Genomic DNA, 26233 nt, shown 5'->3' with positions numbered 1-26233 from the left:
AGGAGCCAATATGGGCATCCAGGTTCCGCTATTGGTTATTGACCGGAGAGGTGTCTTGGTCATGTCTACATAGTTCTCGAACCCATAGGGTCTGCACGCTTAACGTCCGTTCACGATATAGTAATATATGAGTTATGTATGTTGGTGACCGAATGTTGTTCGGAGTCCCGGATGAGATCACGGACATGACGAGGAGCTCCGGAATGGTCCGGAGGTAAAGATTCATATATAGGATGATATGGTTCGACCAAGGGGTAAAGCCGACAAGGCTTTAGGTTGGTGCAAAAGGAGTTTTGAGGAGGCCAGGGGGCAAATGCCGGAGACCCTGGCGTCTGGCCCTAGGCCAGACGCTGATGCCCAGGGCGTCTGGGCCAGACGCCAAGGATTGTGGCATCTGGTCCTGGAAGTCCGAGAAGGACTCTTCCTTACGGTCAAAACCGACTTTGAGGAGGCTCTTTCTCCAAGTTACGACCCGAGGGCTCAACATATAAATAGAGGGGCAGGGCTAGCACCTAGAAGACATCAAGATACACCAAGTCGTGTGTCGGCAACCCCATCCCTCTAGGTTATCCTCCGTCATAGTTTCCGTTGTGCTTGGCGAAGCCCTGCGGAGATTGTTCTTCACAGCACCGTCACCACGCCATCGTGCTGCCGGAACTCATCTACTACTTCGCCTCTCTTGCTGGATCAAGAAGGCAAGGACGTCATCGAGTTGAACGTGTGTTGAACACGGAGGTGCCATGTGAAAGATCGTGGATGTTGCCTAGAGGGGGGTGAATAGGCGTTTAAAATAATTACGGTTTAGGCTTGAACAAATGCGGAATAAACCTAGCGGTTAATTTGCCAAGCACAAAACCTACAACAACTAGGCTCACCTATGTGCACCAACAACTTATGCTAAGCAAGATAAACAACAAAGTGATAGCAAGATATATGACAAGAAACAATATGTCTATCACAAATTGAAGTGCATAAGTAAAGGGCTCGGGTAAGAGAAAACTGAGGCACGCGGAGACGACGATGTATCCCGAAGTTCACACCCTTGCGGATGCTAATATCCGTTTGGAGCGGTGTGGATGCACAATGCTCCCCAAGAAGCCACTAGGGCCATCGTAATCTCCTCACTCCCTCGCACAATGCAAGATGCTGTGATTCCACTAAGGGACCCTTGAGGGCGGTCACCGAACCCATACAAATGGCAACCCTTGGGGGCGGTCACCGAACCCGTACACTTTGGCAACCCTTGGGGGCGGTCACCGAGACCCGTCAAATTGCTCGGGGCGATCTCCACAACCTAATTGGAGACCCCGACGCTTTTCCGGAGCTTTACACCACAATGATTGAGCTCCGAACACCACCAACCGTCTAGGGCGCCAAGCACCCAAGAGGAACAAGCTCAAGGGCACCAAGCACCCAAGAGTAATAAGCTTCTCAACTTGTAACTTCCACGTATCACCGTGGAGAACTCAAACCGATGCACCATACAATGGCAAGGGCACACGGAGTGCCCAAGTCCTTCTCTCTCAAATCCCACTGAAGCAACTAATGCTAGGGAGGAAAATGAGAGGAAGAACAAGAAGGAGAACACCAAGAAACTCCAAGATCTAGATCCAAGGGGTTCCCCTCACATAGAGGATAAAGTGATAGGTGGAAATGTGGATCTAGATCTCCTCTCTCTTTTCCCTCAAAAACTAGCAAGATTCCATTGTGGGATTGAGAGTTAGCAAGCTTGAAGAAGGTCAACAATGGGGGAAGAACACGAGCTCAAAGGATAAGGTTGAATGGGGAATAAGACCCCCTTTTATAGGAGCTCCCGAATCCAACCGTTATGTGCTCAGTCCGCGCACGAGCGGTACTACCGCCCGGGCGGTAGAACACGAAGAGCGGAGCAAAACATAGTGTGAGGCAGAGCCGTATGAGCGGCACTACCGCTGGAGCCAGCGGTACTACCGTTGGCCGCAGCGGTACTGCCGCTTAGCCCAGCGGTACTACCGCTGGGACCACTCACAGCGCCTACCACGAGCACAGGGAGAAGGAAGAGGGAGGAGGGCCATTGAGCGGCACTAGGGGCGGTGGTAGCCGTGGTACTACCGCACACGAGCGGTACTACTGCTCCTACTGCCGCTGAACCCGACACAAGAAAACCACGTCTCGAGTCCAGGTGGTACCAGCGCGGAACCGGAGTCATACTACCGCTTATGGCCATGGGCGGTACTACCGCTGAGGGAAAGCGGTACTACCGCTTGTGCCGATACGCGGTACTGCCGCTCTGGCCCAACGATACTACTGATAACACACAAGTATAGGGGATCGCAATAGTTTTCGAGGGTAGAGTATTCAACCCAAATTTATTGATTCAACACAAGGGGAGCCAAAGAATATTCTCAAGTATTAGCAGCTGAGTTGTCAATTCAACCACACCTGGAAACTTAATATCTGCAGCAAAGTGTTTAGTAGCAAAGTAATATGATAGTAGTGGCAACGGTGGTAAAAGGTAACGGTAGCTAAAGTAATATTTTTGGTGTTTTATAGTGATGATAACAATAGCAACGGAAAAGTAAATAAGCGAAGAACAATATATGGAAAGCTCGTAGGCATTGGATGGGTGATGGAGAATTATGCCGGATGTGGTTCATCATGTAACAGTCATAACATAGGGTGACACAGAACTAGCTCCAATTTATCAATGTAATGTAGGCATGTATTTCGAATATAGTCATACGTGCTTATGGAAAAGAACTTGCATGCCATATTTTGTCCTACCCTCCCGTGGCAGCGGGGTCCTAGCAGAAACTAAGGGATATTAAGGCCTCCTTTTAATAGAGTACCGGACCAAAGCATTAACACATGGTGAATACATGAACTCCTCAAACTATTTTCATCACCGGGAGTGGTCTTGATTATTGTCACTTCGGGGTTGCTGGATCATAACACATAGTAGGTGACTATAGACTTGCAAGATAGGATCAAGAACTCACATATATTCATGAAAACATAATAGGTTCAGATCTGAATTCATGGCACTCGGGCCCTAGTGACAAGCATTAAGCATAGCAAAGTCATAGCAACATCAATCTCAGAACATAGTGGATACTAGGGATCAAACCCTAACAAAACTAACTCGATTACATGATAAATCTCATCCAACCCATCACCGTCTAGCAAGCCTACGATGGAATTACTCACGCACGACAGTTAGCATCATAAAATTGGTGATGGAGGATGGTTGATGATGACGACGACGACGGATTCCCCTCTCCGGAACCCCGAACGGACTCCAGATCAGCCCTCCCGAGAGAGTTTAGGGCTTGGCGGTGGCTCCGTATCGTAAAACATGATGAATCTCTCTTCCTAATTTTTTTCTCCCCGAACACGAATATATGAAGTTGGAGTTGAGGTCGGTGGAGCTCCAGGGGGCCCATGAGGCAGAGGGGCACGCCCAGGGGGGCAGGCGCGCCGCCCACCCTCGTGGCTAGGGTGTGGGCCCCTTGGCCTTGATTCTTTGCCAGTATTTTTTTATTATTTCCAAGAATAATCTCCGTGGAGTTTCAGGTCATTCCGAGAACTTTTGTTTCTGCACATAAATAACACCATGGCAATTCTGCTAAAAACAGCGTCAGTCTGGGTTAGTTCCATTCAAATCATGCAAGTTAGAGTCCAAAACAATGGCAAAAGTGTTTGGAAAAGTAGATATGACGGAGACGTATCAACTCCCCCAAGCTTAAACCTTTGCTTGTCCTCAAGCAATTCAGTTCACAAACTGAAAGTGATAAAGAAAAACTTTTACAAACTCTGTTTGCTCTTGTTGTTGTAAATATGTAAAGCCAGCATTCAAGTTTTCAGCAAAGATTATGAACTAACCACATTCACAATAACACTTAGGTCTCATGTTTACTCATATCAATGGCATAATTAGCTAGCGAGCAATAATAATAAATCTCGGATGACAACACTTTCTTAAAATAATCATGATATGATATAACAGGATGGTATCTCGCTAGCCCTTTCTGAGACCGCAAAACATAAATGCAGAGCACCTTTAAAGATCAAGGACTGACTAGACATTGTAATTCATGGTAAAAGAGATCCAGTCAAGTCATACTCAATGTAAACTAATCAGTAATGAATGCAAATGACAGAGGTGCTCTCCAGCTGGTGCTTTTTAATAAGAGGGTGATGACTCAACATAAAAGTAAATAGATAGGCCCTTCGCAGAGGGAAGCAGGGATTTGTAGAGGTGCCAGAGCTCGATTTTGAAATAGATATGAATAATATTTTGAGCGGCATACTTTCATTGTCAACATAACAACCAAGAGATGGCGATATCTTCCATGCTACACACATTATAGGCGGTTCCCAAATAGAATGGTAAAGTTTATACTCGCCCTCCACCAACAAGCATCAATCCATGGCTTGCTCGAAACAACGAGTGCCTCCAACTAAGAACAGTCCCGGGGAGTTTTGTTTGCAATTATTTTGATTTGATTTGCATAAAGCATGAGACTAGGCATCCCGGTGACCAGCCATTTTCTCGTGAGTGAGGAGCAGAGTCACTCCTCTTGAGAATAACCCGCCTAACATGGAAGATACGGACAGCCCTAGTTGATACATGAGCTATTCGAGCATACAAAATAGAATGTTTATTTGAAGGTTTAGAGTTTGGCACATACAAATTTACTTGGAACGGCAGGTAGATACCGTATATAGGTAGGTATGGTGGATTCATATGGAATAACTTTGGGGTTTATGGGATTGGATGCACAAGCAGTATTCCCTCTTAGTACAAGTGAAGGCTAGAAAAAGACTGGGAAGCGACCAGCTAGAGAGCGACAACAGTCATGAACATGCATTAAAATTAATCAACACCGAATGCAAGCATGAGTAGGATATAATGCACCATGAACATAAATATCATAGAGGCCATGTTGATTTTGTTTCAACTACATGCGTGAACATGTGCCAAGTCAAGCCACTCGAATCATTTAAAAGAGGAGACCACCCTATCATACCACATCACAACCATTTTAATAGCATCTTGGCACGCAAGGTAAACCATTATAAGCTCCTAGCTAATTAAGCATGGCATAAGCAACTATAATCTCTAATTGTCATTGCAAACAAGTTCATTCATAATAGGCTGAATCAGGAACGATGAACTAATCATATTTACAAAAACAAGAGAGGCCGAGTTCATACCAGCTTCTCTTATCTCAATCAGTTCATCATATATCGTCATAATTGCCTTTCACTTGCACGACCGAATGATGTGAATAATAGTAATAGTGCATGTGCATTGGACTAAGCTGGAATCTGCAAGCATTCAATAAACAGGAGAAGACAAGGCAATATGGGCTCTTGGTTAAATCAACAATAATGCATATAGGAGTCACTTCAACAATTTAATCATGGTCTTCTCCTATCGACCCCCAAAGAAAAGAAATAAAACTATTTACACGGAAAAGCTCCCAACAAGCAAAAGCAGAACATGAAATATTTTTGGGTTTCTTTTTAATTACTACTACAAGCATGGAAATTAAAACTAGCTAAAAGCTACAACTAATTTTTTTGGTTTTTCTTAAGGTTTATTTCAAACACACAAGAAGAAAGCATAAAAAGAGAAAATAAGCTAACATGGATATTACAGTGAAAGAGTATGAGCACCGACATCTAGCAATGAGTGTATGAACATCAATGTAATGTCGGTGAGAAATACGTACTCCCCCAAGCTTGGGGCTTTTGGCCTAAGTGGGTTTATTGCCACGGATGGCCTGGTGGATATCCAAAGTTGTAGTTGGGGTCGTACCGAGATGCAACAGTCATTGCATCGTGGGCTGCAACTTGGAGGCGAGTTATCTCAGCCCTCCTCTCATACTCTTCTGCCTCCTCTCTTGTTATAAAATATCTCTCTTTTGCCTGAAAGTCAAAGAAAGTAGAAGCAGGGAGAGCGACGTGATAGGTGCGTCGTCTGTCAAAGATTAGTCGGTACTGGAGGAACTGATCGTTCCTCTCAACAAAATGATGACGAACCATAGCCTCATAATCCAAATAAGCAGGAGGCAACTCAATATCATCCTCACGTATGGTTATACCAAGAAAATTAGCTATACGGTTGCATAAATTCCATCAAAGAAATCTCCATTAAATCTATTATGATGCAACCTACGTGCAACAATGGCTCCCAAATTATAATGTTTATCTCCTAACACAGCACTCCTAAGAATACTGAGGTCAGGGACACACATATGACATGCTTCATCTTTACCATTTATGCACCTACCTATGAAGAGAGCAAAATAATGTATAGCAGGAAAATGAATGCTCCCTATAGTAGCTTGTGCTATATCTCTAGATTCCCCCCACAGTTATACTAGTAAGAAAATCTCTAAACTCATATTTGTGAGGTTCACTAGTAATACCCCATTGTGGAAGTTTGCAAGCAGTGGTAAAGTCCTCTAAGTCCATAGTATAAGAATTTTCATAGAGATCAAACAGGACAGTTTGAGAATTGCATGAAGATGAAAATTCAAACCTCCTCAGAAAGGAACTAGTGAGATAGTGGTACTGGCGGCACTTTTCTGCCTCGAAGCTCACAAGATCAGCGTTACGCAAGTATGCGTTAAATTCTTCCTTAATTCTAGCTTGATCCATGAAGTCCTCTGAAGGCCATTCACAAGGCCGCACTGAAGCGTCCCTTAGTGGCTCATCATCAGCATCATGCATTGCAAGCCTGGGTCCTTGTTTCCTTGAAGAACCACCTTGGTACATTTTCCTAAGCATAAAATTTCTAAAAAATTTAGTAACTTCAAATAAAAGTAAACCAAACTCAACAAAATCGATAGCAACTACTCCTACAAGTGCCTAGAGCCTATATCATGCATTAGAACTACTTGGAACCATATAAATTTGACATGCAAGCTCAAGAACATGGTCACCTAGGCAGCACAAATTTGCAATGAATAAAGCACTGGAACAAAAACTAATTGGACCAATGGAGGAGTCACATACCAAGGAACAATCCGCCAAAGCAGTTTTGTAAGAGGTGCTTTGAGCAAGGAGATCGAAAATCGCAGCAAAATGAGCTACAACTCGTGCTTGAGCTGGATGGTGATTTTTTTGGGGAGGAAGAAGAAGTGTGTGGGTGCAGGAATAAGTGGAGGGGAGCCACCGTGGGCCCACGAGGCAGGGGGAGCGCCCAGGGGGTGGGCGCACCCTGGACCCTCGTGGCCAGGTGCCAGCTCCCCCTGTTGTGTTCTCAGTGCCAAATATTCTCAAATATTTCAGAAAAAATCATATTTAAATTTCAGGGCATTTGGAGAACTTTTATTTTCGGGGTATTTTTTGTTGCATGGATAATTCATAACACAGACAGAAATTACTATTTTGTTTTATTTAATATAAATAACAATAAGTAAAAAGAGGGTACAGAAGGTTGTACTTTCTAACTTCATCCATCTTATGCTCATCAAAAGGAATCCATTAACAAGGTTGATCAAGTCTTGTTAACAAACTTATTTCGAGTAACATGAAACTGGAGAAATTTCGAATGACACTATGTTACCTCAACGGGGATATGCACATCCCCAACAATAAGAATATCATATTTCTTCTTGACAGTAGGAAGAGGAAATTCAAAACCTCCAAAAATAATCAATGGATTTTTTCCAATAGAATTGATATTGTGGACTTGAGGTTGTTTCCTCAGAAAGTGTACCGTATGCTCATTATCATTAACATGAAAAGTGACATTGCCTTTGTTGCAATCAATAACAGCCCCTGCAGTATTAAAAAAGATCTTCCAAGAATAATAGACATACTATCATCCTCGGGAATATCAAGAATAACAAAGTCCGTTAAAATAGTAATGCTTGCAACCACAACAGGCACATCCTCACAAATACCGACAGGTATAGCAGTTGATTTATCAGCCATTTGCAAAGATATTTCAGTAGGTGTCAACTTATTCAAATCAAGTCTACGATATAAAGAGAGAGGCATAACACTAACATCGGCTCCAAGATCACATAAAGCAGTTTTAACATAGTTTGTTTTAATGGAGCATGGTATAGTTGGTACTCCGGGATCTCCAAGTTTCTTTGGTATTCCTCCCTTAAAAGTATTATTAGCAAGCATGGTGGAAATTTCAGCTTCCGGTATCTTTCTTTTATTAGTAACAATATCTTTCATGTACTTAGCATAAGGATTCATTTTGAGCATATCAGTTAATCGCATACGCAAAAAGATAGATCTAATCATTTCAGCAAAGCGCTCAAAATCCTCATCATCCTTTTTTCTTGGATGGTTTGGGAGGAAAAGGCATGGGTTTCTGAACCCATGGTTCTCTTTCTTTACCATGTTTCCTAGCGACAAAGTCTATCTTATCATAACGTTGATTCTTTGATTGTGGGTTATCAAGATCAATGGCAGGTTCAGCTTCTACATCATTATCATTGCTAGGTTGAGCATCAACATGAACATTATCATTAACATTATCACTAGTTTCATGTTCATTACCAGATTGTGTTTCAGTGTCAGAAATAGAAATATCATTGGGATTCTCAGGTGTGTCAACAACAGGTTCACTAGAAGCATGCGAAGCCCTATCATTTTTCTTTTTCTTCTTCTTTGAAGGACTAGGTGCATCAATATCATTTCTCTGATAATCTTGCTCAATTCTCTTAGGATGGCCCTCAGGATACAAAGGTTCCTGGGTCATTTTACCACCTGTAGTCATAACTCTAACAGCATTATCATTTTTCTTACTATTTAATTCATTGAGCAAATCATTCAGAGCTTTAAGTACTTGTTCTACTTGAGTGGTAACCATAGAAGCATGTTTACTAATGAGTTTAAGTTCACCTTTAACTCTAGACATATAATCACCCAAATGTTCAATCATATAAGCATTTTGTTTCAATTGTCTACCAAAATAAGCATTGAAGTCTTCTTGCTTAACCATAAAGTTATCAAACTCATCCAAACATTGGCTAGCAAACTTAGTAGGAGGGATTTCAGCTTTATCATATCTATAGAGAGAATTTACCTTTACTACCTGTGTCGGGTTATCAAGACCATGTGTTTCTTCAATAGGTGATGGATTAAAACTATATATTTCTTCAACAGGCGGTAAATTAAGACCATGTATTTCTTCAATAGGAGGTAAATTCTTAACATCTTCAGCTTTAATACCCTTTTCTTTCATGGATTTCTTTGCCTCTTGCATATCTTCAGGACTGAGAAATAGAACACCCCTTTTCTTCGGAGTTGGTTTAGGAATAGGCTCAGGAGTTGGATTAGGAGCTGGCTCAGGAAGTGTCCAATTATTTTCATTTGTCAACATATTATTCAATAGAATTTCAGCTTCACCCGGCGTTCTTTCCCTGAAAACAGAACCAATACAACTACCCAGGTAATCTCTGGAAGCATCGGTTAGTCCATTATAAAAGATATCAAGTATTTCATTTTTCTTAAGAGGATGATCAGGCAAAGCATTAAATAATTGGAGAAGCCTCCCCCAAGCTAGTGGGAGACTCTCTTCTTCAATTTGCACAAAATTATATATATCCCTTAAGGCAGCTTGTTTCTTATGAGCAGGGAAATATTTAGCAGAGAAGTAATAAATCATATCCTGGGGACTGCACACACAACCAGGATTAAGAGAATTAAACCATATCTTAGCATCACGCTTTAATGAGAACAGAAATAGTTTAAGGATATAAAAGTAGCGAGTTCTCTCATCATCAGTGAACGGGGTGCTATATCATTTAATTTAGTAAGATGTGCCACAACAGTTTCAGATTCATAGCCATAAAAAGGATCAAATTCAACCAACGTAATTATATCAGGATCAATAGAGAATTCATAATCCTTATCAGTAACAAAGATAGGTGAAGTAGCATAAGCAGGATCATATTTCATTCTAGCATTCAGAGTTTTTTGTTTAAGCTTAGCTAATGATTTCTTAAGATCACTTCTATCATTACATGCAAGAAAGTCTCTTTTAGTTTCTTCATCCATAACATAGCCCTCAGGCATAACAGGCAATTCATATTTATTTGGAGATCCTTCATCATCACTTTCATCAATATTATTAGTTTCAATAATTTCATTCTCTCTAGCCCTAGCAAGTTGTTCATCAAGAAATTCACCAAGTGGCACAGTAGTATCAAGCATAGAAGTAGTTTCATCATAAGTATCATGCATAGCAAAAGTGGCATCATCAATAATATGCGACATATCAGAATTAATAGCAGAAGTAGGTTTAGGTGTCGCAAGCTTACTCAAAACAGAAGGTGAATCAAGTGCATAGCTAGATGGCAGTTCCTTACCTCCCCTCATAGTTGAGGGATAAATTTTTGTTTTCGTGTCTTTCAAGTTCTTCATAGTGACCAGCAGATATAAATCCCAAGTGACTCAAAGAATAGAGCTATGCTCCCCGGCAACGGTGCCAGAAAATAGTCTTGATAACGCACAAGTATAGGGGATCGCAACAGTTTTCGAGGGTAGAGTATTCAACCCAAATTTATTGATTCGACACAAGGGGAACCAAAGAATATTCTCAAGTATTAGCAGCTGAGTTGTCAATTCAACCACACCTGGAAACTTAATATCTGCAGCAAAGTGTTTAGTAGCAAAGTAATATGATAGTAGTGGCAACGGTGGTAAAAGGTAACGGTAGCAAAAGTAATATTTTTGGTGTTTTATAGTGATGATAACAATAGCAACGGAAAAGTAAATAAGCGAAGAACAATATATGGAAAGCTCGTAGGCATTGGATCGGTGATGGAGAATTATGTCGGATGTGGTTCATCATGTAACAGTCATAACATAGGGTGACACAGAACTAGCTCCAATTCATCAATGTAATATAGTCATGTACTCCGAATATAGTCATACGTGTTTATGAAAAAGAACTTGCATGACATCTTTTGCCCTACCCTCCCGTGGCAGCGGGGTCCTAGCGGAAACTAAGGGATATTAAGGCCTCATTTTAATAGAGTACCGGACCAAAGCATTAACACATGGTGAATACATGAACTCCTCAAACTATGGTCATCACCGGGAGTGGTCCCGATTATTGTCACTTCGGGGTTGCCGGATCATAACACATAGTAGGTGACTATAGACTTGCAAGATAGGATCAAGAACTCACATATATTCATGAAAACATAATAGGTTAAGATCTGAAATCATGGCACTCGGGCCCTAGTGACAAGCATTAAGCATAGCAAAGTCATAGCAACATCAATCTTAGAACATAGTGGATACTAGGGGTCAAACCCTAACAAAACTAACTCGATTACATGATAAATCTCATCCAACCCATCACCGTCCAGCAAGCCTACGATGGAATTACTCACGCACGGCGGTGAGCATCATGAAATTGGTGATGGAGGATGGTTGATGATGACGACGGCGACGGATTCCCCTCTCCGGAGCCCCGAACGGACTCCGGATCAGCCCTCCTGAGAGAGTTTAGGGCTTGGCGGCGGCTCTGTATCGTAAAACATGATGAATCTTTCTCCCTGATTTTTTCTCCCCGAATACGAATATATGGAGTTGGAGTTGAGGTCGGTGGAGCTCCAGGGGGCCCACGAGGCAAGGGGGCGCGCCCCCCACCTCCGTGGCTAGGGTGTGGGCCCCCTGGCCTTGATTCTTTGCCAGTATTTTTTATTATTTCCAAAAATAATCTCCGTGGAGTTTCAGGTCATTCCGAGAACTTTTGTTTCTGCACATAAATAACACCATGGCAATTCTGCTGAAAACAACGTCAGTCCGGGTTAGTTCCATTCAAATCATGCAAGTTAGAGTCCAAAACAAGGGCAAAAGTGTTTGGAAAAGTAGATACGACGGAGACGTATCAACTACCGCTGGCGCCATCCTTATGCCACTTCCACGAAAACAAGTATACTCCAAGAAAAACCAGAACTACCATAACTTCTGCAAAAGAGCTCCGAATTGAGCAAACTCAAGCTTGTTGGATACAAGACGACGAGTAGTATCAAAACAGCAAAGCCAGGGGAGGTATGCCTAACAAATGGAGGAGTGAAACCTCCAACAGAGAAGAACGGGCATAACCTCCAACATCGAAAACATCATAGAAGATGCAAGTGAACTCTGTTTTCGATGAACTCGAGCTTGTCATCAAGATGACCATAAGCTCCAAAACTCTCAAAGATAACCAAACAAGAACCAAGAAAGATGATGCAAGGGTGCAATGGTTTGAGCTATCTACAAACGATACGATAAAGCTACTCATCGAGAGCCCCCCTTGATAGTACGGCAATTGATCCTATAACCCGGTCTCCCAACTACCACTATGAGACCGGTAAAATAGAAAACCTATCAAGGGAAAACCTTTGTCTTGCACATAGTCCACTTGAGCTAGATGATGATGATCTTGACTTCCTCAAGTTGGACCACCTTTCTTGATTGTGTTGGCTCGATGAAGACTAGTTGATTGCTCCCCCATACTCCACTATGGGTGAGCCACTCTTCGGCATATCTTCATAAATCCATTGTTACCATAATGGACGGCAAGCTTCAAGCATTTGATCTCTTCATGATGCTCCACTTGAACTTGCACATCGCAACCTAACCCCATAAAGAACTCTCACGAAAACCATGGGTTAGCAAACAAAGCGTAATGGACAATGCTTACCATACCATGGGGTCACTTGATCCCTCAGTACATCTCGTATGCTTTGTGTGTTGATCAACTTGATTCATTCTTGACTTAATCTTGATCAACCTTGAATCTTTCCAATTCTCTTCATTTGGATGATGTCTTGAAGGTAGGCATGAATGATCACACAATCTTCTTCTTCAAGACATGCTTGCAATAAGCTCAACACTCACATGACCAATCTATGGATAATTCCTTGAATAGCACCTTGGTTGACACAAACTCTCCTTGAAACCAACACATGTACTTCGAGAAAACCCTATGGACAAAACCTTCAAATATAACTCAAGGCAACCATTAGTCCATAGAGATTGTCATCAATTACCAAAACCAAACATGGGGGCACCGCATGTTCTTTCACCGTGTGTTTAATACTTGATCGGTTGAAACACGAAGAAGTTTGACTACATCAACCACATTGTGAAACGCTCCTGCTTACGGTCTATGAGGGTACGTAGACATACTCTCTCCCTCGTTGCTATGCATCTCCATGGATAGATCATTGTGTGTGCGTAGAATTTTTTTGTTTTCCATGCAACGATTCCCAACATTTGGGTCGTAGCACCGTGGCACACGGTCCACTCCGTCGTCATCACGTGTCGACTTTCTATGGTATGTGCCGTGCCGCCTCCCTCGGCGCGGGAACACCACCGTCTGTGCTGGTCTTTGTCACGCTGTCGGGTTCTTCCTCGTCTATTTCTAGCATCGCCATCACGCTCCTAACCAAGCCACCGCTGCCGCTCTTCTTTGGTGCCGTTGCAGCTCACTCACCCGAGGCACGCCGCCCGTCCACCCCATTCGTCTTCGTCCAGCACCAGCCCATGGCCAGCGTCGCCTTCATCTTCCCCGACCACTTCATCTACTCCGACCACCATTGGTGAGATCAGCCCCACGTCGATTGGCGCCACAACCGTCTTCGAGTCTCCTTCTTTGCTGGCCCCTCCGACTCCTCGACATGGTGTACAACTCGTGGAGGTCCCTCATCTACGTATGCCCGGTGCTGGCGACATCGTTGCGTGCCTTCGTCCATGACATGTCCCCAGGCCTGGCAAGCCTGGTGCGGCGCTTCATCAACTTTGTCTTCGTCCGTCTACGCATGCCCGGTGCTGGCAACATCGATGTGTGCCTTCGTCCACGACTTGTCCCCTGCCTTGGCACACCCCGCGCGATGCCTCGTCAACACCGTCTTCTTCCTGGCGCACCACTACTTAGACACTACTGCGCCCATGACCAACTCGGCGCCTCCTTGCGCCCGTGGCTTCACAACGACTTCCTCGACACTGGCTACCCCAACTCGACATCGACCAAGACATTCTTCACACAGCTACCTCGACCACGGCTACACCACCATACACTCTGGGCTATCTCGACAAATGGCACAAAGGGCTACCGCATTGCTTGAGCAACCTTGTTGGTTTCAACTCTAGCCACGACCTACGCGATGCATCGACCGTTATGACTGGGGGAGTCTCCGTTGTCTTACCTTCGGATTCTTCTCTAGTCTTACCGTCTGTGTCGCTACTGTTGTGACTACGGGGGATGTTGACTATAATGTTTATTAGGAAGTAGAGGATAGACTAGGATTTTTTCGTGCCTTGTCTTGTACTCCTATATATATGCCCATGAGACTCAAGCAATACAACAACTATTCCACCAATCCCTCTCTCTCCCTTCTATCAGCTACCACCGCCGCTGGCCTCACCCTTCCTCCCGAGGCCGCCTTATCCATGTCGCCCCTCCGTTTTCCTTTCTCACGCCTCTCTTGGCCTTGGCGCTCTTCTGCATCCACCTGAGCTGTCGGCTCTGCCTCCCATCGGTTGCAACTATGGCGCCGCCCGCGCCGACGTGCTTTCTCCGCCCTCCGCACGAGCTCCTTCAGTGTCGTCTCTGTTGGAAATATTCCCTAGAGGCAATAATAAATTAGTTATTATTATATTTCCTTGTTCACGATAATCGTTTATTATCCATGCTATAATTGTATTGATAGGAAACTCAGATACATGTGTGGATACATAGACAACACCATGTCCCTAGTAAGCCTCTAGTTGACTAGCTCGTTGATCAATAGATGGTTACGGTTTCCTGACCATGGACATTGGATGTCGTTGATAACGGGATCACATCATTAGGAGAATCATGTGATGGACAAGACCCAATCCTAAGCATAGCACTAGATCGTGTAGTTCATATGCTATAGCTTTTCTAATGTCAAGTGTCATTTCCTTAGACCATGAGATTGTGCAACTCCCGGATACCGTAGGAATGCTTTGGGTGTATCAAACGTCACAACGTAACTGGGTGACTATAAAGGTGCATTACAGGTATCTCTGAAAGTGTCTGTTGGGTTGGCATGAATCGAGACTGGGATTTGTCACTCCGTGTAAGCGGAGAGGTATCTCTGGGCCCACTCGGTAGGACATCATCATATGCGCAATGTGACCAAAGAGTTGATCACGGGATGATGTGTTACGGAACGAGTAAAGAGACTTGCCGGTAACGAGATTGAACAAGGTATATGGATACCGACGATCGAATCTCGGGCAAGTAACATACCGCTAGACAAAGGGAATTGTATACGGGATTGATTAAGTCCTTGACATCGTGGTTCATCCGATGAGATCATCGTGGAACATGTGGGAGCCATCATGGGTATCCAGATCCCGCTGTTGGTTATTGACCGGAGAACGTCTCGGTCATGTCTGCATGTCTCCCGAACCCGTAGGGTCTACACACTTAAGGTTCGGTGACGCTAGGGTTATAGAGATATTAGTATGCGGTAACCCGAAAGTTGTTCGGAGTCCCGGATGAGATCCTGGACATCACGAGGAGTTCCGGAATGGTCCGGAGGTAAAGAATTATATATAGGAAGTGCTATTTCGGCCATCGGGACAAGTTTCGGGGTCATCGGTATTGTACCTGGACCACCGGAAGGGTCCCGGGGGTCCACCGGGTGGGGCCACCTGCCCCGGGGGGCCACATGGGCTGTAGGGGATGTGCCTTGGCCTATATGGGCCAAGGGCACCAGCCCCAAGAGGCCCATGCGCAAAGAGAGAAAAAAAGGGGAGAGTCCTACAAGGGGAAGGCACCTCCGAGGTGCCTTGGGGAGGATGGACTCCTCCCCACCCTTGGCCGCACCCTTCCTTGGAGGAAGGGGCAAGGGCTGCGCCTCCCCCTCTCCCTTGGCCCTATATATAGTGGGGAAAAAGGAGGAGCAAACCAATCTAAGGCCTGGCGCCTCCCTCTCCCTCCCGTGACACATCTTCCTCCTCCCGCAGCGCTTAGCGAAGCCCTGTTGGAATCCCGCTACTTCCACCACGCCGTCGTGCTGCTGGATCTCCATCAACCTCTCCCTCCTCCTTGCTGGATCAAGGCATGGGAGACGTCTCCGTTCCGTACGTGTGTTGAACGCGGAGGTGCCGTCCGTTCTGCACTTGATCATCGGTGATTTGAATCACGACGAGTACGACTCCATCAACCCCGTTCATCTGAACGCTTCCGCTCAGCGATCTACAAGGGTATGTAGATGCACTCTCCTTCCCCTCGTTGCTAGTCTCTCCATAGATAGATCTTGGTGACACGTAGGAAAATTTTGATTTTCTGCTACGTTCCCCTACAGTGGCATCATGAGCTAGGTCTATTGCGTAGATTCTATGCACGAGTAGAACACAAAGTAGTTGTGGGCGTTGATTTTGTTCAATATGCTTGTCGTTACTAGTCTTATCTTGATTCGGCGGCATCGTGGGATGAAGCGGCCCAGACCAACCTTACACGTACTCTTACGTGAGACCGGTTCCACCGACTGACATGCACTAGATGCATAAGGTGGCTAGCGGGTGTCTGTCTCTCCTACTTTAGTCGGATCGGATTCTATGAAAAGGGTCCTTATGAAGGGTAAATAGCAATTGGCATATCACGTTGTGGTCTTTGCGTAGGTAAGAAACGTTCTTGCTAGAAACCCATAGCAGCCACGTAAAACACGCAAACAACAATTAGAGGACGTCTAACTTGTTTTTGCAGGGTATGCTATGTGATGTGATATGGCCAAAAGGATGTGATGAATGTTATATGTAATGTATGAGATTGATCATGTTCTTGTCAAGGGAATCACGACTTGCATGTCGATGACGAGACAACTTCAAGAAGACACGATGATGGAGATCATGATGATGGAGATCATGGTGTCATACCGGTGACAAGATGATCATGGAGCCCCAAGATGGAGATCAAAGGAGCTATATGATATTGGCCATATCATGTCGCTATTATTTGATTGCATATGATGTTTATCATATTTATACATCTTATTTGCTTAGTACGACGGTAGTAAATAAGATGATCCCTCATTAAAATTTCAAGAAGTGTTCTCCCCTAACTGTGCACCGTTGCTACAGTTCGTCGTTTCGAAGCACCACGTGATGATCGGGTGTGATAGATCCTTACGTTCACATACAACGGGTGTAAGACAGATTTACACAGCAAAAACACTTAGGGTTAACTTGACGAGCCTAGCATGTGCATAGACATGGCCTCGGAACACAGAAGAGCGAAAGGTCGAGCATGAGTCGTATGGTAGATACGATCAACATGAAGATGTTCACCGATGATGACTAGTCCGTCTCACGTGATGATCGGACACGGCCTAGTTGACTCGGATCATGTAATCACTTAGATGACTAGAGGGATGTCTATCTGAGTGGGAGTTCATAAGATGAACTTAATTATCCTGAACATAGTCAAAAGGATTTTGCAAATTATGTCGTATCTCACGCTTTATTTCTACTGTTTAGATATGTTCCTAGAGAAAAATTAGTTGAAAGTTGATAGTAGCAATTATGCGGACTAGGTCCGTAAACCGAGGATTGTCCTCATTGCTTCATAGAAGGCTTATGTCCTTAATGCACCGCTCAGTGTGCTGAACCTCGAACGTTGTCTGTGGATGTTGCGAACATCTGACATACACGTTTTGATAACTACGTGATAGTTCAGTTAAACGGTTTAGAGTTCAGGCACCAAAGACGGTTTTTCAAACGTCACGAAACATATGAGATGTTTTGAGAGCTGAAATTGGAATTTCAGGCTCGTGCCCACGTCAAGAGGTATAAGACCTCCGATGATTTTCTTAGCCTGCGAACTAAGGGAGAAAAGCTCAATTGTTGAGCTTGTGCTCAGATTGTCTGAGTACAACAATCACTTGAATCAAGTGGGAGTTAATCTTCCAGATGAGATAGTGATGTTTCTCCGAAGTCATTACCACCAAGCTGCTTGAGCTTCGTGATGAACTATGATATATCAGGGACATATATGATGATCCTTGAGATATCCGCGATGTTTGACACCGCGAAAGTAGAAATCAAAAGGGAGCATCAATTGTTGATGGTTTGTGAAACCACTAGTTTCAAGAAGGGCAAGGGCAAGAAGGGATACTTCATGAAACGGCAAATCAGCTGCTGCTCTAGTGAAGAAACCCAAGGTTGAACCCAAACCCGAGACTAAGTGCTTCTGTAATAAAGGGAACAGCCACTGGAGCAGAATTACCCTAGATACTTGGTAGATTAGAAGGCTGGCAAGGTCGATAGAAGTATATTGGATATACATTATGTTAATGTGTACTTTACTAGTACTCCTAGTAGCACCAGGGTATTAGATACCGGTTCGGTTGCTAAGTGTTAGTAACTCGAAATAAAAGCTACGGAATAAACGGGGACTAGCTAAAGGTGAGCTGACGATATGTGTTGGAAGTGTTTCCAATGTTGATATGATCAACCATCGTAAGCTCCCTCTACCATCGAGATTGGTGTTTGCGTTGAGCATAGACATGATTGGATTATGTCTATCGCAATACGGTTATTCATTTAAGGAGAATAATGGTTACTCTGTTTATTTGAATAATACCTTCAATGGTCTTACACCTAAAATGAATGGTTCATTGAATCTCGATCGTAGTGATACACATGTTCATGCCAAAAGATATAAGATAGTAATGATAGTACCACCTACTTGTGGCACAGCCACGTAAGTCATATCGGTATAAAACGCATGAAGAAGCTCCATGTTGATGGATCTTTGGACTCACTCATTTTTGAAAAGTTTGAGACATGCGAACCATGTCTATTGGTGTGTATGCATGAAGAAAACTCCATGCAAATGGACCGTTCGGACTCACTTGATTTTGAATCACTTGAGACATGCAAATCATACCACATGGGCAAGATGACTGAAAGCCTCGGTTTCAGTAAAATGGAACTAGAAAGCAACTTGTTGGAAGAAATACATTTTGATGTGTGCAGCCCAATGAGCGCTGAGGCATGTAGTGGATATCGTTATGTTCTTTCTTCACAGATGATTTGAGTAGATGTTGAGTGCATTTACTTGATGAATCACGAGTCTGAATTATTGAAAGGTTCAAGTAATTTCAGTGTGAAGTTGAAAGATCGTCGTGACAAGAGGATAAAAGATCTATGATATGATCATAGAGATGAATATCTGAATTACGAGTTTGGCACAAAATTAAGACATTGTGGAAATCGTTTCACAACAGATACAACCTGGAACACCATAGTGTGATGGTGTGTCCGAACATCATAACTGCACCCTATTGGATATGATGCATACCATGATGTCTCTTATCAAATTACCACAATAGTTTATGGGTTAGGCATTAGAGACAACCACATTCACTTTAAATAGGGCACCACGTAATTCCGATGAGATGACACCGTATGAACTATGGTTTAGAGAAACCTAAGCTGTCATTTCTTAAAAGTTTGGGACTGCGACGCTTATGTGAAAAAGTTTCAGGCTGATAAGCTCGAACCCAAAGCGGATAAGTGCATCTTCATAGGACACCCAAAACAGCTGGGTATACCTCCTGTCTCAGATTCGAAAGCAATAAGGGATTGTTTCTAGAATCGGGTCCTTTCTCGAGGAAAAGTTTCTCTCGAAAGAATTGAGTGGGAGGATGGTGGAGACTTGATGAGGTTATTGAACCGTCTCTTCAACTAGTGTGTGGCAGGGCACAGGAAGTTGTTCCTGTGGCACCTACACCAATTGAAGTGGAATCTTATGATAGTGATCATGAAACTTCAGATCAAGTCACTACCTCGTGGGATGACAAGGATGCGTACTACTTCAGAGTGGTACGCAATCCTGTCTTGGAAGTCATGTTGCTAGACAACAATGAACCTACAAGCTATGGAGAAGCGATGGTGGGCCCGGATTCCGATAAATGGCTCGAGGCCATAAAATCCGAGAGAGGATCCATGTATGAAAACAAAGTGTAGACTTTGGGAGTACTACTTGATGGTCGTAAGGCTGTTAGGTACAGATGGATTTTAGAAGGAAGACGGACGATGATGGTAAATGTCACCATTAAGAAAGCTCGACTTGTTGTTAAGATGTTTCCCGACAAGTTCAAAGAGTTGACTACGATGAGACTTTCTCACTCGTAGCGATGCTAAGAGTCTGTTGGAATTATATTAGCGATTACTGCATTATTTATGAAATCTTGCAGATAGGATGTCAAAACATTGTTTCCTCGACGGTTTTTGAGGAAAGATTGTATGTGATACAAACCGAAAGGTTTTGTCAATCCTGAAAGATGCTAATAAGTATGCAAAACTCCAGCAATCCTTCTAAGGACTGGAGTAAGCATCTCGGAGTTGGAATGTATGCTTTGATGATGATCAAAGATTTTGGGTGTATACAAAGTTTGTGAGAAACTCGTATTTCCAAAGAAGTGAGTGGGAGCACTATAGAATTTCTGATGAGTATATGTTTTTGACACATTGTTGATCAGAAATGACGTAGAATTTCTGGAAAGCATATAGGGTTATTTGGAAAGTGTTTTTCAATGGAAAGCCTGGATTAAGCTACTTGAACATTGAGCATCAAGATCTATAAGGATAGATCAAAACGCTTAATAGTACTTTCAAATGAGCACATACCTTGACATGATCTTGAAGGTGTTCAAGATGGATCAGTCAAAGAAGGAGTTCTTGCCTGAGTTATAAGGTATGAAGTTAAGACTTAAAGCTCGACCACGGCAGAATAGAGAGAAAAGACGAAGGTCGTCCCCTATGCTTAAGACATAGGCTCTACAGTATGCTATGCTGTGTACCGCACCTGAAGTGTGCCTTGCCATGAGTTAGTCAAGGGGTACAAGAGTGATCCAAGAATGGATCACAGTACAGCGGTCAAAGTTATCCTTAGTAACTAGTGGACTAAGGATTTTTTCTCGATTATGGAGGTGGTAAAAGAGTTCGTCGTAAAGGGTTACGTCGATGCAAGCTTAACACCTATCCGGATAGCTCTGAGTAGAGATACCGGATGCATATAATGGAGCAACAATTTAGAATAGCTCCAAGTAGAACAGTTATTTGGAATAGCTCCAAATAGAGCATGGTAGCTACATCTAGGAGATGACATAGAGATTTGTAAAGCACACACGGATCTGAAAGGTTCAGACCCGTTGACTAAAACCTCTCTCACAAGCAACATGATCAAACCTAAAACTCATTGAGTGTTAATCACATAGTGATGTGAACTAGACTACTGACTCTAGTAAACTCTTGGGTGTTAGTCACATGGCGATGTGACCTGTGAGTGTTAATCACATGGCGATGTGAACTAGATTATTGACTCTAGTGCAAGTGGGAGACTGTTGGAAATATGCCCTAGAGGCAATAATAAATTAGTTATTATTATATTTCCTTGTTCACGATAATCGTTTATTATCCATGCTATAATTGTATTGATAGGAAACTCAGATACATGTGTGGATACATAGACAACACCATGTCCCTAGTAAGCCTCTAGTTGACTAGCTCGTTGATCAATAGATGGTTACGGTTTCCTGACCATGGACATTGGATGTCGTTGATAACGGGATCACATCATTAGGAGAATCATGTGATGGACAAGACCCAATCCTAAGCATAGCACTAGATCGTGTAGTTCATATGCTATAGCTTTTCTAATGTCAAGTGTCATTTCCTTAGACCATGAGATTGTGCAACTCCCGGATACCGTAGGAATGCTTTGGGTGTATCAAACGTCACAACGTAACTGGGTGACTATAAAGGTGCATTACAGGTATCTCTGAAAGTGTCTGTTGGGTTGGCACGAATCGAGACTGGGATTTGTCACTCCGTGTAAGCGGAGAGGTATCTCTGGGCCCACGGTAGGACATCATCATATGCGCAATGTGACCAAAGAGTTGATCACGGGATGATGTGTTACGGAACGAGTAAAGAGACTTGCCGGTAACGAGATTGAACAAGGTATATGGATACCGACGATCGAATCTCGGGCAAGTAACATACCGCTAGACAAAGGGAATTGTATACGGGATTGATTAAGTCCTTGACATCGTGGTTCATCCGATGAGATCATCGTGGAACATGTGGGAGCCATCATGGGTATCCAGATCCCGCTGTTGGTTATTGACCGGAGAACGTCTCGGTCATGTCTGCATGTCTCCCGAACCCGTAGGGTCTACACACTTAAGGTTCGGTGACGCTAGGGTTATAGAGATATTAGTATGCGGTAACCCGAAAGTTGTTCGGAGTCCCGGATGAGATCCTGGACATCACGAGGAGTTCCGGAATGGTCCGGAGGTAAAGAATTATATATAGGAAGTGCTATTTCGGCCATCGGGACAAGTTTCGGGGTCATCGGTATTGTACCTGGACCACCGGAAGGGTCCCGGGGGTCCACCGGGTGGGGCCACATGGGCTGTAGGGGATGTGCCTTGGCCTATATGGGCCAAGGGCACCAGCCCCAAGAGGCCCATGCGCCAAGAGAGAAAAAAAGGGGAGAGTCCTACAAGGGGAAGGCACCTCCGAGGTGCCTTGGGGAGGATGGACTCCTCCCCACCCTTGGCCGCACCCTTCCTTGGAGGAAGGGGCAAGGGCTGCGCCTCCCCCTCTCCCTTGGCCCTATATATAGTGGGGAAAAAGGAGGAGCAAACCAATCTAAGGCCTGGCGCCTCCCTCTCCCTCCCGTGACACATCTTCCTCCTCCCGCAGCGCTTAGCGAAGCCCTGTTGGAATCCCGCTACTTCCACCACGCCGTCGTGCTGCTGGATCTCCATCAACCTCTCCCTCCTCCTTGCTGGATCAAGGCATGGGAGACGTCTCCGTTCCGTACGTGTGTTGAACGCGGAGGTGCCGTCCGTTCTGCACTTGATCATCGGTGATTTGAATCACGACGAGTACGACTCCATCAACCCCGTTCACTTGAACGCTTCCGCTCAGCGATCTACAAGGGTATGTAGATGCACTCTCCTTCCCCTCGTTGCTAGTCTCTCCATAGATAGATCTTGGTGACACGTAGGAAAATTTTGATTTTCTGCTACGTTCCCCTACAGTCTCGCCTCCTCTACCATGTGCCTCCCTGCATCAAGGAACTCGTCCACCTCCCGCTTTCTCTAGCCGCCGGTCAAGAACACGACAGCGAACGCGCGCTCCTCCAAAGTCGTTGCCTCCTCTGCAGTCCACCATCATTGGAGCGCCTCTTGACCAAGCTCGCTCGAGCCACCTCGCTGACCACTCCTTCACAAGACCAGCGACCCCCCTGTCACCAGCCGCAACTCCTCCGCTATCGCCATGGCTGCTCCCCTCGTCCTCGATATCCATTCGCGTGTTGCCTCTCACAGGGTGCCACAAGCAGTTGCTTTGGTCAACCACGCTTGAAGTAGAAAATATTGGGGGTTAATTAGCCAAAAAGTCAGGGGGTTTTCCGTAAAAGGAAAAAATGATTCATTTCATTTTTCCCGTGACTTAATGATGGAATACGGGTTAATTACCAAAACTACAGGGAGTTTTATGCAAAAATAGCGGTGATGTACAACCAGAAGCACTAATCTTTACCTAATAATAAAATAAAGCATCGATTGCTTGAGTTCGTTCGTCATTGCATATTTTGCGGAAAAGTCCCCGCACTTTCGTGAAATCAACCTGTAGTCGCGATTTAAGTGAAAATAGGAAAACATTTCATGTTTTATGGAAAACCCCCTGAGATTTTGGTTAATCAACCTGCGGTCCTATTTTAAGTGAGAATAGATAACATTTTGCTTTTTGCAGAAACCCCCCTGAGATTTTGGCTAATAAACCCATGGTTTTTCTAGAAAATAATGTTTTTTGCATATAGATTCAATTTTGTTTTTAAATATTCATATTTTTTAAACCGTAACTCCAATTTTAACATGTTATATATGAAAATTGATTAGAAAAATTTGTAGAATATGAATATGATGTTATATTTACCTGTTAATCAGTTATAAATGTTGATTATAGATAGATTCAAGTGCTGCAAAAAATATTTATATCTTTTAAACCCTAACTAAATTGATTAGAAGAATGCGTAGAATCTGAATATGATGTTGTTTCACATGTTAATAATTTTACAATGTTGTTTAAGATGCAACGTTAATCAGTACTGCATGACCTGCCTTTCTTTTGTACCGGTGCCGATTCAAATTGAAAATGAACACCTCAACAAAAACAAATTGGAGACGAAAGAAACCATCTATGACCATGCATGTCCGTCGGCGAGAGTGCGAAGAAGAGTAAATGGCAAAACTGATAAGATGCCATGTTGAAATACAGGACGTGAACCTATTGGAGTCTTGAGTCATGGTTATTGTGTTAGGGACGTATGGTTTTTTCTCTCTCATTGTAACGCACGGGCTCTTTTACTAATGACACTAATGACTTTATTATTAGATAAAGATGTGTAAGCAGCTCACATATCTGAAAAGAAAATATACGCAACACACCGCATGCCTCTCGTTTAGGGCATGTACAATGGTTGATAAGACAGTTTTATCTTAAGTCTTGCATGTAATTTAGAGATGACAAAAGAGTATGTCTACAATGGGTTATATTTTAGCCTTATCTTCAATAACTAGCAATTCCTTAAAACATGGTGAGACAAATTATGCTAAGAGATCATCTCTTGTCTTATCTTAAATAAGAGAAGACAATCCTTTTCTTATGAGTTCTCTCACCTCCACCTCATCATTTATCCTATGTAACACTCCTAAGATAGCACCATTGTACATGCCCTTACCCGACTCGGCGACCTTCTAGGTCTCTCTTGATGTAAAAAAAACTTCCTAGGTCTCTCTTGTTCGCCCATGGCGGCCGTCGATCACCAACACCCAGTGGCAAGGCGAGAATAACAATTCGTCCGCCGACGGTGGCCGACAATTCAAGTCCAGATTGGAGGGAGTGAGATCACATCGTCCCGCTTGGGCATGTCTTGTAGCACAATACTTTGTGTGAAATTAACCTTTGCCCTACTTTTCTAACTGCTTTTCCTTTAAACTTTGATGATTGACCTAGGCTATGTAATGATGTTTTTCAAATAGAAATTGATCATTCGATTCATATAATGATACATGCACTCAAGCCCACCCGCCAGATGTAGGTGTGTCAAATCTTATTGATGGCTTGCTACAAATAATCTCCCAAAGCTTCTATTCATACAAATTAATTTATATGATGCCCCAGAACCTTTTATGCAGAGAATAATTAAGTTTTAGGATGATGAAATATCAAAAGGGGCCACTATGACATGTGAGTGAATTTACATAATTACATGTTTCTTTCACTTGATGATACTTTACTTTAGAATGTCGAACTAACATGTTTTTTAATCTTTTCCAGAAGATGAGAAGTTGACTAGCTATGAATTTATTTTGGTGCTCTATATGGAATTGGTTTCAGAAAATCTAGGCAAGCAGTTTTATAAATTCCTCCAACCGGTACGTCTTGCACTTTTCAGCTTTTTAATGTAACTATTATATGTGATGATTGGTTTCATATTTCTATTTGTTACAATATCTTTAAGTATTGTACTCTTGTTGTTAGATGGTGTGGAATTGTACTTTACACATGATTAAGCCGTATACCTCACAATGAGCTAACGAGTGAACTCATTGAGCAAATTTTCTGGCTCCGCCCCTGGCTCCAACACACGGCGCCGGACATGGTTTTTGTTGTGTCGATTTAGGAGAGAAAAGGAGGTGTAGCCTATGAGGAGCCGAGACTTTGCGGTTGGCAGCTGTGAGTGGGGGGCTTTTTCGCATTGATTCCTATTCGGATTAGACAGCGCCCTTGCCGGAGGCAGGGATGGCGTGGCGAGCAGCAACCAAGTGTACCGTCGCAGTCGGATGAGAAAGAGCGCGACGGGTGGCGTCGGGAGGAAGGAGAATAAATGGGTGTTGGTTGGAGGAAGAGCAAGGCAAGCTGTTAGGATTTCCATCTAACGATGCGAACGAATTGACTGATTACCAAGCGTTTATGGTTTTTCAGGTAACTCGCGAATAATCGATCCCTGTGAAGTTAGAGCATCTACAACCGTGCATAGCTAATCCAGTCATCAAACGCCTTACAAAGAGGACCTCGTTAGCCTCATTTTGCGTCCATTGCAAACGAATACCTCAAATCCATACTACACCCTGCAACCTAAAAGTTACCCATTAGTACATAGATAAACCTAGCCTAAACTACTCATCGCCGGAGAATTAGACGGCGTATCTGTCGGATG

Source organism: Triticum urartu, chromosome 5A (genome assembly GCF_056163025.1).
Source record: "Triticum urartu cultivar PI428250 chromosome 5A, HENAU_Tu73, whole genome shotgun sequence".
In the NCBI taxonomy this organism is placed as follows: Eukaryota; Viridiplantae; Streptophyta; class Magnoliopsida; order Poales; family Poaceae; genus Triticum; species Triticum urartu.
Note: the sequence above shows the minus strand (reverse complement) of the source record.